Source organism: Apis mellifera, linkage group LG11 (genome assembly GCF_003254395.2).
Source record: "Apis mellifera strain DH4 linkage group LG11, Amel_HAv3.1, whole genome shotgun sequence".
NCBI classification, from domain to species: Eukaryota; Metazoa; Arthropoda; class Insecta; order Hymenoptera; family Apidae; genus Apis; species Apis mellifera.
The window spans coordinates 13,781,980-13,802,212 of record NC_037648.1 but is presented as its reverse complement, the minus strand read 5'-3'; the positions used below and the strand labels follow the sequence as shown (position 1 = coordinate 13,802,212).

The 20,233-nt window shown below is 39.3% G+C and overlaps 2 long non-coding RNA genes across 4 annotated transcripts in view; one reads left to right on the top strand and one right to left on the bottom strand.

The window, feature by feature from the left end:
* LOC107965194 overlaps nucleotides 1–20,233 on the bottom strand; it is a 114,243-nt gene that overhangs the window by 4,441 nt on the left and 89,569 nt on the right. For 2 of the 3 annotated variants that reach the window (XR_003305670.1, XR_001704813.2), the window contains exon 2: nucleotides 16,245–20,156. The exons of the other annotated variant lie outside the window; for it this stretch is intronic. This is a non-coding gene — a long non-coding RNA (uncharacterized LOC107965194). Of the gene's footprint in view, nucleotides 1–16,244; nucleotides 20,157–20,233 lie in introns of those variants that run through there. 3 annotated transcript variants of the gene reach the window in all.
* Nucleotides 6,793–10,101, top strand: LOC113219110. Its single transcript, XR_003305672.1, has 2 exons — nucleotides 6,793–8,082; nucleotides 9,331–10,101. It is a non-coding gene; the product is annotated as an uncharacterized LOC113219110 (long non-coding RNA).

Here is a 20,233-nt window from a genome sequence, read left to right as displayed (position 1 = left end):
ACACATGTATATATATATATATATTAATTTATCCCATAATTAAAATCCTCTGTACATAAGATTTATGTTCTTTATATACATAATAAAGGTGGGGAGGGGAAAAAAAAAAATCTAGAAATTAACGTTTAATAGATTCGCAATTACGAAACCATTATACGCTCTATACCTATTCGCAATTATAAAACATGATACATCGTAGAATCTCTCCCCTCCTCCCTCATCAAATGTACAGATTGCCAGATTGTATTCATAGAAACATTCGAAGGATTCGTATTCCGGAGAATTTAATAAAATATACGAATATTTTGTTATACGATCTTTATACAAGTTTTGTACAACTTTACGATTTTTTGATGGAATGAAATATGAAATATCCATAAAAATATATTTCTATGAATTATTATTGATCTTACCTGAAATCAAGTGGATAAAAATAATATCGCCAAGGGATTGGATCTCGTCCATGAGCGATAATAAAGTGAGGGTTAAGGAGTTAATTCGCCGGTCCCACGAGGTGGATCGCTTATCCCTTGGGATAAGAGAGAGAGAGAGAGAGAGAGAGAGATCGATCTCGCGGCTATTGTTGTCGGTGTAACGGGGCATATTTTACCGTTACCGATCACGGCACGGCACGGCACGGCTCGGCTCGGCTCGGCTCGGCTCTCGATTCATTACCCCGCCGATCGATAACTCACTCGCGGCGATCTAACGCCGTTTCGCCGGCCCCGTTTCGACAATCGGCGATATCTTGCCTCCTAACGGTGCCCCGGCCCCTGCCTCGTTACGCAACCAGCCTCGTGATCGGGTTTCGAGCGCGATCGACCTTCGCTACGTGCTCTCTCTCTCTCTCTCTCTCTCTCTCTCTCTCTCTCTCTCTCTCTCTCTCTCTCTCTCGCTCGCTCTCTCTCGAATTCGAGACGAAGATGATAAGGAGGATAAGGAAGCGAGATGGAATTTGGGGATAATTTTTTTTTTTTCTATTTTGGAAGAAGAGTTGTATTTATTTTGGATCGAGCAATTATTGAACATTTGATCAAAGTTGAATATTAGGGGATAAAAAATGTAAGGAATATTTGGGAATTTTTGGAAATTTTTTTTTGAAAAAAGAATTACATTTAATTGAATTTGAATTGAATTGGGATGTAAAATATATAAATAGGAGAATAGAAATTTGGAAAAAGAGCTGTGTGAAAAATTACATTTATGGATTGAATTATTAGAAATTTGAGGAATTTTTTTTTGGAAAAAAATTGCAATTAATTGAATTTGAATTGAATTAGGAAATAAAAGATGTAAATAGAAAAATATAAAAAAATTTGGAGAATTTTTGGAAAAAGAGTTGTGTGAAAAATTACATTTATAGATTTGAATTATTAGAAATTTGGGGAATTTTTTTTGGAAAAAGAGTTGCATTTAATTGAATTTGAATTGAATTAGGAAATAAAAGATGTAAATAGAAGAATATAAGGAAATTTGGAGAATTTTTGGAAAAAGTTTTTTTTTGAAAAAGAGCTATGTAAAAAATTACATTTATAGATTAAATTATTAAGAATTAGATTGAATATAGAATTTTTTTTTGGAAAAAAAAATTGCAATTAATTGAATTTGAATTGAATCAGGAAATAAAAGATGTAAATAGAAGAATATAAAAAAATTTGGAGAATTTTTAAAAAAATTACATTTATACATTGAATTATTAGGAATTTGGGGAATTTTTTTTGGAAAAAAATTGCAATTAATTGAATTTGAATTGAATTAGAAAAAAAATGTAAATAGAAGAATATAAAGAAATTTGGAGAATTTTTGGAAAAATTTATGGATTGAATTATTAGGAATTTAGGAAATTTTTTTCTGGAAAAAGAGTTGCAATTAATTGAATTTGAATTGAATTAGAAAAAAAAATGTAAATAGAAGAATATAAAGAAATTTGGAGAATTTTTGGAAAAATTTATGGATTGAATTATTAGGAATTTGGGAAATTTTTTTCTGGAAAAAGAGTTGCAATTAATTGAATTTGAATTGAATTAGAAAAAAAAAAGATGTAAATAGAAGAATATAAAGAAATTTGGAGAATTTTTGGAAAAATTACATTTATGGATTGAATTATTAGAAATTTGGGGAATTTTTTTTGGAAAAAAATTGCAATTAATTAAATTTGAATTGAATCAGAAAATAAAAGATGTAAATAAGAGAATAGAAATTTGTATAACTTTTGGAAAACTGATGAGAGAATCTTTTGTCTAATGATAGAAAATAATGAAAAAATTTACGAATAATTTGAAATCCAAGAAAATGGAAGAATTCGACGTTCGAGAATTCTCCTCGAGTCGAAGAAACTGGAAAAAAAAAAAATTTATAATACTCGATGCGTTTAATAAAACTCATTTATTAAACAATTAGATCTAATCTTAACTGTTGAATCTGAAATAAGATATTTAAATAGAAAATAATTACGCGTTATCTCATTTTTTTTCCTTTTTTTTTTTTTTGCAATCATAATAACGTTTTGAGGAAAAAGGCAAAACCGATTCAAGGTAAAATCCTTGCCTTTTTTTTTTTCCTCTTCTTCTTCTTAATAAAACAAGTTTAATTACACGCTCCACGATTAAAATTCAAAAAATTTGTAAACGATCCAGTTTTCTGAACCGAGCTAAACCCACGAAAACCGCTTTAAAGATATAAAAAAAAAATATACAAATTTACATATTTATTATTCACCAACAATCAAACCAAACATAAAATATCTCCTTAAACAATTCCAATAACTCCTAATTAATAATATTACCCACCCAATAATTTAAATAACATTTCCAAAAATTATATATATATATATATATATATATATATATATATATATAATAAATAATATATATATATAAATATATATATATATATATGGGTCAAGAGGATTAAGCTAATCCACAATCAAAAATAATCGTTCCAACGTGACGAGCGTCCAAGTCGAGCCGTCGCTCTTCCCCATTTCGATACGCGTCGATCGAATCCAGAAAATCGATCCAGGCCGCCCACTCGAGCAGGGCACGAGAGCGGAACGACGAGGATCCCGTCCCTCCGCGAGGCGCAGAGACCGAGAAGATAAAAATGAGAGAGAGAGAGAGAGAGAGAGAGAGTCGCGGAGTCCAAAAATAGCGGGCGATTGTTGTGAATGGACGGACGAGTTGGGTTCGAGCCCGCTTATCGATGCGTATCTTAACGGTAATGGCTGGTACAAGGGAGCCGGTCTCTCCTTCGTGACTGCTCTCTAAAAAGAGGTCTCACCTTTGCTCCACATCGAGGCGCTCGCCGTGCAGCGAAATGTGGGTCGGTGGCCGTATCCGGGCCAGGCCGGCCACGATCCTCCTCCGTCGAAAATACACCCTTTAAACTCTTCCTCGATACGAAGTCTTTTTTCGAAAAGATGAGAAATAATAAATTTCAAATTAACACGTGTACGTGTCTTTAACAATTGGCAGTAATCGTGAGTTAAAGAAAAAAGAAAAATTAAGATTAAGATTATACACGTATAAACTATTTTCTTCACTGATCTACTCGAAATAGACAACAAAGGAGAGACGCGTAATTGTTGAAAGGATCTCAGAAGAGAGGATGATTAAAATTCCAGAACCCTGCATCATTGCATCTCGAGAGGAGCAACAGTTGTCACAGAGAGAAAGAGAGAGAGAGAGAGGTTAAGAGGCTGTGTTCCGTTACACGGTTGCCTCATCTCGTCCCGACGAGATCGCCCTATCAACGTCGATGAGGGAGCCGCAGGAAGTCGATAGCTCCGTCTCCTTACTTACCTAATTGCCGGACTTCCACCGGCCTCCCCGTCGTTCTCGTTGCGTAACCGAACCAGAGCGGTCAAAGACCGTTCCGAATCCACGTGAATTCGTCATTTGCATAGGTTTGCATCCTCGACGAGTATGCGACAAGTTTTAAACGCTCCCTCCTTCGTTTGGATTACGAGTATACGTTACATACGGTGTAACATAGTTGTACGAGTAATTTTCACGTTATTCGTTCGAAAATGAATTATCGAATACACAGTTCTTGAACTCGAGAATCTAAGGGATAATAACCGCTTCCTTTTCCTGTATAATATGAAAAAGAATCACCTCGATCGTTGCACGCGGTCGAGATTGTAACAAAAAACGCGGATCGATTAATAAATGTTGCTTGGTTTGAAAGGATCTTCTTCTTTTCGATTTCCAGTCTTCTTCCCAGGAAGCAGAAAATCGAAGGCCTCGCCATCGATCGTGAGAATTTCACCGGCGAATTATTATACACTCGCGGCTGGAGACCAGGAAACGCACGCGATTTATTTATATTCTCAATGCCGCGTGCGTCGCCGTATTTCTTATGGGCGAATCGTTGCCTGTGTCGCGTCGCTCACTGTGCGTCGTCGCTTCCTGTTACTTGTGTAACTGTTACAAGCGATCGTGGAGGACAACGTGGAAATGGGCTGGCGTGAATATAAAGAAGCCACTGGTTTTCGTGGCGTAATTGTAATCGTTAGAAATCTACCACGATAAAAAAAACTCCTTCCTATTTTATCCTTTAAAGCGCAAATTTCGAGAGGCGATTCTGCAAGTATAATAACGCCCTCTGATCCGAATTAATTTTTCACTCGGATGCACGGTATTCAATTATGTATACATCGAAATAGAAGAAGCTATATTTTCCTATATCCTCCCGACGTTCAATCGTTAAGATTCGTAATTTATCGTTGTGAACGATAATTTCAACCAATCCACGTTCGTTCGTCGTATTTTATAATTCACGCATTATTCCTAATAACGAAATCTTCATAATGAAAAAGAGATCGGTTCGACCGCAGGAAAGCGCGACGCTTCGGAATCGATGGAAAGATAAAAAAAGTGGACGAGGGAGGGGAGGGGGAAGGGGAAGGGGAAGGGGAACAGAGAGAGAGAGAGAAAGAAAGAAGCGTTAAGGAAATGCGGAGGTGCGTTAACGCGCAAGCGCGGCAGGGCACGCGGGAAACTTCGTGACCCATTGGCCCAGATAGCGAAAGCAGCGACGCCTTCCACCATTCTACTTACTACCAACTTGTCGTTACTCTGATCCTTAACTCGGTCACTCGCTTTTCGATATTTTACTTCTCGAATAATTCAATTCCCACCTTTTTAATCCTTAAATCAGGCGAACGAAAGCGTTTCGACATTACATTCCATTACACTCTCCGTATATCGCATTAATAATGATAAAAATATTTGAACAACAGAAATATAGAAATTTTATCGAATCTCCCTCGATCCGAATAGAGAAGGCTTTTCATTCATGGACTCTCAAGATCTCGTTATTCCAACTTCGTCGAAAATTTCCCATTCTTATATACATATATAGCATATCATCGGGTGGCTATTTTAAATATAACCTAGACGACAATGGCGGGTCTCTCCTGTCCTCGTTCCAAGCTTTTTTTAAATTCGATCCGGACGAGGAATACTAATCCGGTTGAAACATTTTTGGCAAGTCGGAGATAGAGATTCTTAATTCAGTCCCCGGTTCGTTTATATAGTCAAGGTCGTTGTTTGGATTGTGCAATTCATAAGCGGGCTTTTGCCATTCCTATCCTCCCGTTCTTCCCTCGCTTCTGAATATTTATCGAGGAGAGGAGAAAAAAAAAAAAAATGCGCTCGAACGGAGTTAAGCCGCTCGATGGAGATTTCCAGAGCGATCCGGCGCACGAAACGAACGGCGTGCACCAGGCGAATGAGAATGGCGCGTGTCGCCGCGATCGATTCCTATGTAGAGCGGAGGACCGTTAGAATTGTTCCCCTTATTATGCAAACGACGCCTCGCACGCTCTTTCTTCCACGATTCCTTCCAGGTTTCCTCGAATCAATGCCGCGTGATCGTATCCCCCCTCCCCCTCCATCACTTTGAGCCATTCGTTTCCTCGACATATCTTATAAATAATTATAGAGAAACAAAGAGGAGGAGGATTAATAATCGATCGCGTCGAGTGACAAACGATGTAAGTAAAAATCGATATATTTCGAAAAGAAGGAAAAATATTTTTTGCTAAGTCGAAGAGAAAAATTTTATTGTATTATTATTCGACGTTATTATTATAACGTCAGATTCTAATTTATATTAAAAAATTTGAATTTGTTGAATATTCGTTTTTCTTTCGATAAAAGAGAAGTGGAGAAGAAAAGAAAGAAACCGAAAGAGAGAGAGAGACGAGTGGATTCGGTCGGCCATGATATATCCTTGATAATGCGGCAAGGACTGGCAGCCTTCCGCTCGACGGAACAAAGAGCATCGTGGAAAAAAAAAGGAAGAAAAGAAGAAGAAGAAGAAGAAGAAGAAGAAAAGGAACGTGCGAGCAGCAAGAGGATTTACCTGCAGCGATAAATTCAAATTGCGCAAGGTCACTTTGCACCGCGTAACCATTATAACTGTCTACACGATCGTTCAGCGACGAAGTAGTAAGGCAAACAGCAAAAGTATCCCGTCCACGCGCTGGAGCTCGGTTAGATTCGTTAGAGCCACACGTCCTGCTCGCCAATCGTTTGAGAGCTAAGCACACAAAAGTATACGGTCTACTCTACTCTACTCCCGCTGGTCAACAAGGCGGAATTAAATTCGTTCGGATCGCGAATATTTAAGTTGGAGAGACTGAATGAGATATGATATCCATGTCGGAATAATTTCCTTGTGCTGCGAATATTTGAAAGCACAAGTATTTATACTAGATTTCTAGTCACATTTGCAGTTTCGCAAATGTTTCGGAATAACATTTCTAAATAACAGGAGTATGTCTTACGCTAGACGTTCTAATTAATGCGGAATACTTATGCCGAATTTACATCGTAATTTTCGAACATTTGGCTACAGTTCTTCACGAATTATAAAAAGTATCGTGTTTATATTAAAGTTTTAGCGAATCCTTATGCTGAATTTACATTGAAATTTTTAAACATTTGGTTACAGTTGTATATCAGAGTTCTAGTGAATTCAATGCAGAAATGGATTCGTTGGAATTTACATTCTGCAATTTTCCAACATTTAGCTATAATTATTCGCAAACTATAAAAGGTATCGCGTCCACGCCACATCTAACGCGGAATCAGACTCGATTTTACGATTCTCGAACATTCGAGAATTATTCGCAAATGGAAAAAGTTCGTGTCTACGCAAAAATTAGACTCGCCGGGACTCTCGCGTCGAATTTACGTTACACGATTCTCGAATATTCTCGAATATTCGCGAATCGGGGATTCTGTATCGATCGATGGATTACTCTCGCGAAATATAATTGCAGTGATGCGAACGCGGTACAATCGAGGTCCTTGGTTATGTAAATCTAGGGGGGAAGCGATTGGCGGCGGGAAGTTCGTGCCAACTTCCGTGAAACGAGACGAGTGGAAAAGAAGGATTAATAAAACGTGCAGTAGATATACGGTGCGTCACGAAGTGACGCATCGGGTTTATTACGCGATGCGATCGGAATAATTCGGACGATTGGAAAATGAAAATCGATGATTCGATTTTCTACCGAACATTTGCAAAAACTATTTCCGATTTTTACCGGATATTTTTAACGTTCTCGTGCAACGTATTCTCGTGCATAGTTAGCGATCCTGTTCACGCCACTTTTTCGAGTTGTCCTTTTCTTTTGCGCGCGCGCGCATGCGCTCGCTCGATCAAACAGTTTTTCTCGCTAGTAGAATAATGTATCTTCGCAATGAAAATTTTTATCGAATAATTCTCGCGTTTTCGCGCGGTAACAAAACACACGTATATTGCGCAATGCTTGTAAACACATTATATTTCCTTATTCGTCTATATAAATCATTCGTTTAAATCTATCTCTTATCAATCGCGTTTTTTTATTATTTATAACTTATTCGCGTTTCACACGAATAAAATCGTTTATTATTAATTGAGGTAAAGCGGATGAATAACAGGTTTCCTCGTAACGTGAAACATCGGAACGAGAGTTTCAGTTTGCTTTAAGAGTCGAGATGGTTCCGGGAACCGGTTGCGTCATCCGGATTCGCGAAAATGCGGCCCATTTCCGGGAAACATCATCCATGAGAAGAGGCTGCAAAGGTGAGAGAGATTTCTTCTCGTAATGCTACAACACTGTAAGAAACTTTTTAACGCGAAACCGTGTCACTCTATCGCGGACCAGCAGTGTATAAATCTACTCGTCCGCTTTTCCAAGAAGATTTACTGAAAAAAAAAAAAAAAAGAGAGAGAAAAAATCCCTTGCAATCTTTTTCGTTTCGAATAATAATTATCGATCGAATTTTTATTGGATAACGTTTAAATATCAAAATTACAAAAAAGAAAAATTGTAAAGAATGCCAGAGAAATAATTATCGAAAAAGAGGCGCGCGATTTCAAATCTAACTATCGAGATCGAAATATCGATGATAAAAAAAAAAAAAAATCAATTTCAATCGAATCTGACTATCGATCGTCCGATTATCGATTATCGTACAATTTCGATCGGACCGAATGATCGATAAGCGCGAAAGACGATTTATTGATTAAATCCGTCCGGCATGCAAATGTTACGAGGAGGATGGATTCGGGCAACGATCAACGGATCCGATCGTTAATAAGTCGGTCCTTGCATAAGAGATGACGCACGGGCCCGATTATTTCGGCCGGCTATTTCGGGCCTGAAAGAAAGAGGAGAACGAGCGAGCGAGAGAGAGAGAGAGATGCGTGCATCTGCCTCTTCGGCGTGGCCTTCTTCAGCAGGTGATGGGCCCCGTTATCATAAGGGGGCCTCTCTCTGGTTGTGCACCAGACGAGCCGGTGGCCTGTACGCGCTTATTATGTAACCATGTTAACTGTAAATATTTACCAGGCCGAGCGCCCCCCACCCACTCGCCAACGGATAGTCACACTCGGCTGGTTGAGCGTGGAACGAGAAAAGTAGACCGAAAAGAAGTGGACGCGGTGCGAGTGGGACGGATAGACGCGGCGGATCGAAAGAGGGAGAGAGAGAGAGAGAGAGAGGACCGTTTAAAAATACCAAAGTGGATCACTCCGCTACGCTCCTGGAATCGATTTAGAGGAGGGGAGGGACATTGCTGCCCCCACGAATGGAAATTTCCTTTTTTTTTCCTCTTTTGTTTTCGAATATCGAGGATTGGTATTTTTCTTTTTCGAAATTTTTTATCTGCATCGGGATTTGGGAGTGTTCGATCGATAATTGGTAATTGGATTTTCTATATTCGAGTAAATATATATATATCTATATAAAGAGAAATCGGACGTATATCGAGCGGAGAATAAAGATTTCAATTTCAATTATTGTTTGGAATTTTTTTTTCTTTTTCGCAGAACTAATTAATCTCAAGGGGAGACGAGAACGAGAAAACACATTTGACACGAATTAGAAGGAAGTTGAATTTTCTTCCCGTATTTCGATTTCTTCTTCCCGTTTCGTCTTTTATGGCTTCACCGTCATTGGCAACACCGCTCGGCCGATGTAATTTTAGATTAGACCGTTGGACGTAAACACAAAAGAAATTAACTCCAGCGACCGAAGCTACACATTTCGCGAAAGGACAACGAGCAAAAAAACTGTGTACAATTCTGTCACGTCGAGATACACGCTCGGAGATACATACACGTTCGTCGAAGAATCGTAATCGAAGGCGTAATTTATTCTTCCGTTTCTCAACGCTTTGTTTTCTCTCTCTCTCTCTCTCTCTCTCCGATCCTCGCCTTGTCCTTGCCACTCGAAACTCGGGAATCGCGTCTGGCATTGAGAAAAACTTCCGGAAAACAGTCACGTTCCAAGCGGACGTCCTCGAGCGAACTTTTCTTTTCTCGTCCATTTTAAACGGGGGGAGGGGGGGAAAAAAATCCACGAACGGTAATCGAACCAGGAAACCGTATCGTTATCCCCTCAACTTCATTTTTCGAATTGGAAAGACGCAAAATTTTCGAGTTTATATAACGAGTGTGCATTAAATCTAAGCGATATCGAAGAAATTTAATCGCGTTCCATCCCAAGATTTGTTCCATTTTTTCCAAGATAAATATAAATAAAAATTCTCATCTGGAAAAAAACAGGAATTAAAAATAAATTAAATAATGATAAATTAACCAGGAAACCGTATCATTATCCCCTCAACTTCATTTTTCGAATTGGAAAGACGCAAAATTTTCGAGTTTATATAACGAGTGTGCATTAAATCTAAGCGATATCGAAGAAATTTAATCGCGTTCCATCCCAAGATTTGTTCCATTTTTTCCAAGATAAATATAAATAAAAATTCTCATCTGGAAAAAAACAGGAATTAAAAATTAAAAATAAATTAAATAATGATAAATTAAAAATTTCGCGAGTGGAATCTCGTCCAAGATCACGGCCCTGGGGAGGGGCCATGCCAATGGCATTGACATTGACGAAATCGTGGGGCCTGACTTTGGAAGCCTTTTAGAACGGGCTGTACGTTACGTCTTGGAGGGCCCTCGCGCATAATAAGTGTTACATGTGCACTTTCTTCGAGCGAGCGCGAGTTTGGTTGGACAGAGAGAGAGAGAGAGAGAGAGAGGAGGGGGAAGGAGGCCTCGCGTGAAAGTTGCGAAGAATTGTGGCGCCTCCGCCGGATCCAGGTAAAAAAACAGCCACCTTCCTCCTCGCATTGAACTTGTGCCTTCTCAAGGATCCTGACCCGGAATGCCAAGGAACCACCAAAACACGATTTCACAATCGTGACGTGTCCCGACTCGATGAACTCGATGTTACGTTCATCGTGATACTTTCTCCCCCCCTCCCTTCCTTCTCTCTTCCTTTTCGACACACTTGTTTTCAGTTTTCAGAGGAGATTTAATTTTAACGTTAAAGAAAAAAAAAATAACAATACTGTTATTATTCGTTATAATATCCACGATTATTTCTCTAGTTAAAAAAAAAAAAAAGTCAACTCATCGTGAAATTCATTCGTCTTCGATATAAATGATCGCATAGAAAATCATTTCCGAGCTGTGTAATCGAGCACGAACGAGGAAATCGATCGAAACGAGGTAATAAAATAAACTTGGAAAACAGAGAGAGAGAGATAAAGTTGTTTGAAAATTTCGCCTTTCGGAACGCGTGCATGCGTGTTGCGCGCGTGGCTGATAGTCGGCCGCCGTTGAACCGCTAGTCGTTTCAGTTACGAAACGAGGTATACCGGGATTACGAAACGAGAGGACGTAATATCGGTTGGCGCGATGTAGGCGAGTCGATTCTCTCTCTCTCTCTCTCTCTCCACGCCGCGCCGCGGCTTGTATACCGTTAGATTTTCTCCGCGATCGTTGTCACACTTCTCCAAACGATACCCTCCTCCTCTCCTCACGGAATCGATTCTTGTCTTCCGACGGATCGAAAATTGCGATACACCTCGTTACGTGTTACGTGTTAAATGCGAAAGATCGGATTGCTAGATTTCTTTGTTTTCTCTTTGGAAGAATGGAAAATTATTATTGTTATTAGGATAGACAGATATTGTTATTTTAGTTTCCGATATTAACATTTTCAATTTTTTTTTTTTTCTACTCAACACAACAAGAGATAATGATTCTTAATATCCTTTCAAAATTTTTGAATCTCTAACAATTCCTATAAGCGATAAAAATCGGAGAGATTGCAGGCGGAAAATCGAGAGAAAATTTCCGCGAGGAAAAGTAAATTTACGCGGTACTGGTAATCTAGAAATTCTACTTTTCGAGAGAAAAGTACTTTTCAAGAAAGAAAGTTGGACAAGCTTGGAGAACAGGTTCGATCAACCAGATCGGTTTTCCACGGAGAGATACGTCTCTCCGTGGAACACGAGATGTCGAAGGGCAAAGAATAACGGCTTCTTTCAGGCCACCTACGTCGAATCGTTTCTTCGAATTATATTCCAAAACTCGCGTATATGATGAATCGAGTGAAATCGAAAAAAATAATTAGAAATGATAATTGGATAATAATAAATCGTACGATACTTTTGACAAATTCCAATTCTTAAATAAATATCATCGGCAACAGTGTAGATTGGAAGAAAGAGGAGAAAGATATAGATATGGATCCTTGTCTTTTCGAGGAGCGAAGTGTTGACTGGACTGAAGCGTCGCGTTCTCCCAGGACGAGGGGAGGCAACTTTCTCGCGCACGCGTACAGTAATAGGCAAGCGCGTTAAATGTAATGGATCGGCCTCTTACCTCACTCCTTCATCGCTTCCAACGTACTTTCCTTCGCTCACTTATTACCTTTCTAACCGCCACGCCGCTTGAATTTCTTCGCGGAAGTTTGACCGTGACGAGGTTAAGATCCCCTCGAAACGCTTTTTCCGCCGAGAAACTGCCTACAGCTCGCTTCAAAATCCGATTTCACTCAAAATTTTAAATTCTCCTTCTCGCGAAAAAGTAATATCGTCGGACGAATTTCTCGTTTCTGTGTACGGGCTGATTTTTCAACGAGCGGAGCTTCGTTTCGAATTTGCTTGGAACAAATTGGATTTCCAAAAGGAAACTTGAAGAAATATTATTATCTATTAGTCTAGTTTAGTTAGGTTAATATGAAATTAATTTTTTAATGAAAAGAGGGATAAAATGAAAAATTGTCGAGGGTAAAACAGATTATGAGAAAATTCGATAGTATTCGATAGAATTATTGAATCGGTCTGTAAACAACCAACACAACTCGCCGACTCTTCCGTTGAGATATTTCACATTGGAATATTACATGAAACTTTTTATTCAATACAAATATTAATTAAATATATATTTTTCATTGCATATTTTTCTTATGTTTTTTTTAAATTTATTAATTCTTTCAAACGATACGAATATATTACCAGTGTTAATATTTCAATTCAACATACATATATATTTGGAAACTTATACGAAACAGTTATTTGAACTTGTTTCGAATCTAATATTTGTTGATCGCGTCCATACTTCGCACTTTGTAAATTTAAATTAAAAGTTCCAATACTTTTATGATCCTTCAAGAGAGAGAAAGAGAAAGAGAGACGAACAAAGTTCCTTCGAACTTTTCTCGTTGGTGAAATTGATTAGCATGAATTCCTTTGCTACGTGTTCCATCGAAAACATCGTGTTCCATCTAACGACTATGGGTAAACATAACAGTACCTAATTCGACACCTCTGAAAACACCGTTAGTCCACGGAACCATTTTCTTTTTTTTTACATTGTAAATTTTTTACGTATATATAAAGTTGAAATAGTTACGTTTTACAACACGTGGAAAATACCCAAAACCGTACAAACTTGTAATCCGGTCATATTTATCGTGAAATATAATCCTACGTTGCTGTCTTTTCAAAGGGAAAATTCATTTTCAATTTAAAAATCGATTCCTTCTCTCACTACTACCTCGTAAACCTTGTAAATTCGGAACGAAACGCGTCAATTAATTCACTTTCGTTTCAGACAGAAGAAACTTGATTTGGGAAAATTTCGAAAAAATATAAATTCAGATTACAATCGAACGATCATCGATTTAATCCGTTAGAGAAGGTTCAAGGTAAGAAAGACGAGAATAACAGCGGCTCGTCTAATTGGGGGGTTCAACGTGCAAGGTAGCGGCCTTGATCTATCTCTCGCAACGTTACGAGGAACCATACGGAACCCGTTTTCGGATTTGTCCCGTTACGTTCGCGATATCCACCTTCGCATGGAATTCTCAATCCTCGAAAGCCAGAGCTCGAGCTCTATTCTTCCCATCCCATCTTCGATCGCTATCTTCAGACGCTTTATTGAAAATTTTCACTAATTCGAATTAAATTTCAAAATTTCATTTCCATTTACGAGATCACGGATAATGATTCAAGATTATTAAGATGTAATATATCATTCCGACTATTTAACTCGAAACACCTGAAACTCCTTTCGATCGATCGATCCCCGAAAAACATGGCAAAATTCTCCTATTCCAAGACTCGACCTTGACTTCATCGATCGTCGCCAACGATGATCGCCGCCACCAACACACACACACATATACACGCGCGCGCGCACAAACACAGGATGCGTCCTTGCCGCGGTTTTCCCCGTTCAATGGAGGGGAGGAAGGAAACCCGTTTCGAGGTTGTCCCGTTATACGCGGATATCCTCGTGAGAGGAGCCCATGCTCCAGAAGGAGAGAGGAGGAGAGGGGAGGGGAGGGGTGGTGCGTTACACCGCGCGCGGGATGAACGAACGAACGAAACGAGGGGCGGGAGGAGGGGGGAGAGGGGGAAGAGGAGGAGGAGAGCCAGTTTTCGAACGGTCCTGGAGAAAGTGGTGGCTTATACACCACATTTACTGACCTACATTACCCTCGTATCGCCCCCACCCTCGACACCCACCATCGGCCGCCACAAATTGTCCCGTTACAACGCCGCGCACGGGACGGACGGACGGACGGACGGCTGGACGGCCGGCCGGCCGGCCGCTGCTACCACGTCATCGGTGCGACCCACTAAGTGACACTCCCCCTCCCTCCCACCTCCCCCAACCGCGCCCGTGCGTCTCCTTCGCTCGACGAAATTATGTCACGGTGGCGCGCACATCTCGGCCGAAATTCTCCTTCTCGGCCCGGACGTGGATCGTTAGATAATCCATTCTCGCGCGCGTATTATAAATATATATGATTTATAATATATATATTTATGTATATAATCATATATACATAATATATATGATTAATATATTATGATTTTGAATTATTTGAATAAAAATTGTTGAGAATTTTTTCTTTCTTTCTTTTTTCTTCTTAACGGAGAAATTGATCTCGGGGAAGAAGAAAATTATTCTAAAAAAAATAAAATAAACGTGATTCGATCTTTTCATCAATCTCGCGCGTAATATTCAATGTAATAATAAAATATGCGATATATCGTTTGTTATAATTAGAATAACGTGTAAAACATCGTGAGGGAAGAAAGATCGTTCGATGTGGAAGAGGCGATGTGATAGATCGTAATCGCCTCTCTCTCTCTCTCTCTCTCTTCCTCCTTGCACCACGTAATTGATTTTAATAACTAATCGCAACGCCGTTATCCGCTTCTGTATCGCGGCGGCCGATACAGAACCGGGTGAGCCTTGGTATTATTTTCTCGCTTCGCGGTAGGCGCGTTACTTAATCGAGTTATGAAAGCAACGGCTTGTCGTCCGTTGTTGTATCGAGTGAACGCGATACGATTAGAGCCGGTGTGAATCCTCGCGGGAAGAGGGAGGGGTGGGGAAGAGAGACCGATCGAAATACGGGATACACACACCTCTGCCCTACTATCTCTACTCCTCCTCCGCCATTTAACAGATCGCGTGATGATCCTTTCCTTCGCAATCCAGTCCATCTTTTATCGAAGACAAGTTTCGTATTACGTTATTCGAAAGTTTTGAGATGGTTCAGCGCATTCGATATCTTAAATTGAGACTTTATTTTTTTTTTTTTCCGTAATTCGAAACTTTCGGAAATAATTTTTGAAACTATTATAGTCAATGGATTTGAAAGCTTTCGATGAATCAATACGATCCAATAATTTCTATTGTGACTTTCGAAGCTTCACCATCGAAAACTTTCCAATTATCTTCAATAATAGAATTTACGTTAGCATCAAATCGAATCGATCAATTTCTTTCAATTTTTCAATAATTTTAATTTTTCTAAAAAGACTTTTAATAAATCGCAAATACAATTTAACCATCCTAGAAGAATTTTTTTTTTTTCTTTCCCTCGTGTCAACAGTGTCCAAAATTTCCTATCTTTTTTTTTCCCTCGGCTGGAAGGAAAGCACCTTTCGATTATCGTTACCGTGTCGTCCTCGATGATGTAACGGTTCTGCATTCGCCCTTGACCACTTTTCTTTCTTTTTTTTTCCCTTCCTTCCTCCTCCTCCTCCTCCTCTTCCTATCTGGTCGCCCGGATATACGACACACTTTCTCGCTCCTCTCTCTCTCTCTTCCACTTATTTTCTCCGTTATCCGGCGTCGCCTATTCTCTCTTTTTTTCACTCCTCGATCGCAAATAACTCTCCTTTACCGCCCCTTCGAGCGTTCATGATTCGGTGGGGGGGAGAAATTACCTTGCCTCGCTGCGTGCAACGGGACAACCCTTTGGCTCCAAGGGGATAGGAAGGGGGGGGGGAGAAGAGAGTTTTATCCGCCATCTTTCTTTTTTTCGTAATCTCGATATAACATCATTCATCAATCTCGAGGAAATGGAGCGTGGAAAGAGGTGGAAATAAATAATTGTGAATTTATTTATCCTTTTCTTCTTCTTCTTCTTCTTCTTTTATATTCGTAGTAGACACTTTCGATAGTCTTTCAACAGCGAAGTGGATATTTTTCTTCTCTCATTCTAGCAAGTAAAAGTAAGTCAAAGAGTATTCAATATTTCACACACATTTTTTTTTTTCTCACGATCTTATAAAGAGAAAAATCAATTCTTCTAAATATATATACATATACATATACAATATATATATACATTACATGAAAGAATGCAAGATGTATCAGAAATATAATGAAAGCGTCGAAATTGATGTTAATCGAGCTCGATCGGTAATAAAGATCCCTTTTTCTCTCTCTCGATCGAAAGAAAAACGGAATTTGAATTGAATTTTGAACGGAATTTTCGAAAAAAAGCTCGCCTTCAATAAAATTCGAGCTCGATCGGTAATAAAGATCTCTCTTTTTCTCTCTCGATCGAAAGAAATTTGAATTTCGAAAAAAAAAAAAAAACTCGCATTTAATAAAAATTCGAGCGGCAGAAGAGCGAGCGGCCGTCCCTGTTTCCTTCTACTCGACGGCGGCGGGACATTGAACCACGGCGACGGTTGCGATTCGAGGTCGAGGAGGGGGGAGAGGATCGAAGCGGAGTTAGAAGTTCTTGGCTACTCTCGCTCTGCCCGCTTGGATCGCCACTTTCTCCCGCGGCCGCGACGCGAACCTTCTTCCCACTCCCCTCTTCCCGAATCCAAATAAAACAAGAGAGAAAAAATCTCCGTTTTCAACGTTTTTCAACTAATCCATCGTAATCCACTAAAAAATTTTTTCGTACAATTCTCGATTCAATATTGTTCCATTACTCGATCGAGGAGAAACGACGAGGAAGCTCGAGCTCGAGAAGAAAGTGAGCGCGGTGGGAAAAAAAGGAGGAGGGGGGAGGAGAGAGAAAAAGAGGAGAACGAACGACTGGATTTTCTCGCAAGATTTCAGCCCTCGCGAGCAGCTTTCACTCGCTCGCCCACCAATCCATGCATCTCCTCTTCTCTCTCTTTCTTCTTTCGATCGAACGATTTCTTCGACAATTTTTTTCAATCTCGTTCAACATCGATTTCAATATATATTTTTAATTTCGATCGTTGGATAATTTCGTAAATTTCATTCATTCCAGTGATACACGTTGTGTGTAGTAGATAATGCGATTAAATATAAATTCGAAATTCCGATAACGATTATTTCTTGTACAGAAAAACATTTTCTTTATCTCTATTTATATTCCATTTCCTTATCGATTAAGTTTCCAACGATAGAAATTAATTCGAGATACGAATCGTCCAATTTTACGTATTAAGATATACGAAACAAGATTCGAGTTTATTTCCCGTGCTCGATCGATATATCGTCGAAAATCACGGGGGAATAGATTCGACCTTAAAAATCTTATTTGAAAATCAAATTTCGCGAGGTTTGTATTCTCGGGGGATAAAAAGTTGTCGAGGCGCGTAATGGAATATTCTCCCGTCGAAAACTTCGGGCGAATTCGGAAAAGATCGGGAGGATTCGTTTTTCGAAATTATTCGAATTTTTCGTCGATATTATACGCAATACGGAATCGGGAGATAAGTCGGATATCGAAATCCGATAAGAAAAACGAGGGGAATTCCACGTTTCTTTCTTTCTTTCTTTCTTTTTTCCGAGATATTGCAAGATTAAGCGTGCCGTATTACAGCGAGCCACGTGCTCCTAGAAACGTTCGCACACGTCGGTTACGTCGATCCCTTCCTTCCCTTCTTTTCTATCGATTATTAACCGAGCCGTAATAATTCGTCTCGAATTCGGTGGAAAAAAATCTATCCGAAACCTTTTCAAAAAAAGAAGAAGAAGAAGAATCGGCTTCCCCTCGCCGAAGGAGAAAGGGAAACGGAGGAAATACTCGGCCCTGGCAAGTTTGGGCGAAAGGTCGAAACGTTACGTCGAAAGTTACGTTGATTCGTCGCTCGAAAATTCGCGTCACGTTCGAGGAGGAGCGGCGATTGTGGCGCCACGTAACACGGTCGGCCAGGTAACGAGGATAATATCCGGCGAGGCTCGAAATACAGGCCAGCTCGATTAGAAAGGCCCCCTCGGTTCGAGGAGCATCATCGCTCGTGGCCCGGTTCGACCGTGTGTTTTCGCGCGGCAGTCTAGTTTCAGGCCGAAGTAGGCCTCCACGCTGCCTACTATCGCGCCACTTGACCCCGTTACCATCGTCGTCCCACTTCTCTTTCACCGGCTTATTATTATTATTATTGTTGTTGTTGTTATTATTATCCTTTCGTCCTTTCCCTCCAGCTTCGATCCTCCTCCCCCTTCTCCTCGTGTCTCGAAAGAAACATCGAAGGAATAATTTTAATTCGTTTTCAAAAATTAATTGATTACGAATATGTGAAAATAATCGTGACTTTATTTCGACTAATTTTTATTATTAAATTTTCGGGATATAAATTTCAATCTTTCATACTCTACGTCGTTTAAAAATATTTTTGAAATTTTATTAATCGGAGATAACAATTCGAAGCAGCAGATAAAAGTAATCGAGGTGACTTTATTTCGTAACTTCTGTTATTAAATTTTGGGGATTTGAAATTGTAAATATTTTAATCGGAGATAACAATTTGTTCAAAGATATATATGTGTATACAAAATTCAAGGTGGGATAAAGGAGTGGTACGGCAGTGGGCGAGGAAGAAGACGCACGGGTCCTGGCAGATATTGCACCGATTCGAGGCAACAATGGTCGCTGCCGATGCGCGCGCAGCCGATGGGATCGCGTAGTTTGTGCTTTGAGAAAGAACGCTTGTCTCGAGAAGAATTTTTATTTCGGAGAATAATCGGTGTACACGTGTATTTAATAAATTAATCCATTTTTTCCCAATTTTGAATAAATATATATTAGAATAGATCAACTAGTGTAGATTTTTCTTGATATATTTTCACCTTCTTATTACATTTCCCTTGCAATACAAATTTGTCGAAAAGCAAAGCCAAAGCATCGAAACGTTGGATTAGCTTTTTTTAAGGAAGAAAGTATTGACTATCAAAATTGAACGTATCTCGTTAATGATGATATTTGGATAGAATGGAAAAAGGAAGATGAAAAGTGATATTAAAGAGAATAATTTATTCATTTCGCCAATTGTTTACAAAAATTAAAATATTAATACTAATTCCAAAAATTTTATAAAAATGGGATATATCGGTTGAGAAAATACATAAGAGTGTAATTTATTTAGTTTATCTGACATAATTCGTCATATCGAGAAAATACAACTTTTGGAATTTTTGAAATTTTCAATCCAAGGCCGATGATTAAATTCTACGCTCAGTCAAAAAAAAAAAAAAAATTTAACAGTTACGGATTAATGTATCGTTCAAGACAAATAATTATTTAAAAGCAATTTGAAAGAAAGAAAGAAAGAAGAAATTCACCCTCTAAACAAAGGAGAGAGAAAAAACGTTTTATTATATTCGCTCGTTTTTCTCCTACAATTAAACCTCGTGATTGCGTAAGATCGGGGGAAAAAAATGAATGAGCGGAAAGTTCGGAATTGGAATTGGCCCTGAACTTGAATTCGGCACAAGGAGTGGACTCGAGGAGCGAGTGGGTTCAACGTCTTGGAAAGTTTTTCGAGAGTGTCCCCCCTGAGAGGTGCGTTAACTCTCTCGAAATTCCGCAACGCTCGCCCATACGCATCATCGAGAATTACATTACCGGTAAGAACGTGCGTGAATTACGCATGCGCGATCGACGCGCCACCTGTGAAACTCCCGAGTTCATTGCCACGGCTCTTCTCGAATCCTCTTCCTTCCCCGTTCCACCGTTCCTCTCTGTCAACGGTCCCTTCCATTCCGTTCCAACAATTCTTCCTTCCGATTCGTCCCAAACGTTCCAGAGTGTAGAAAAACCGCACCAAGCTTAACTGTTGCGAAATACGTACAAGAATACCGTCAATGTTTCAAAATAAAAATAAAAATTATTTATTATTTATTTTCACGT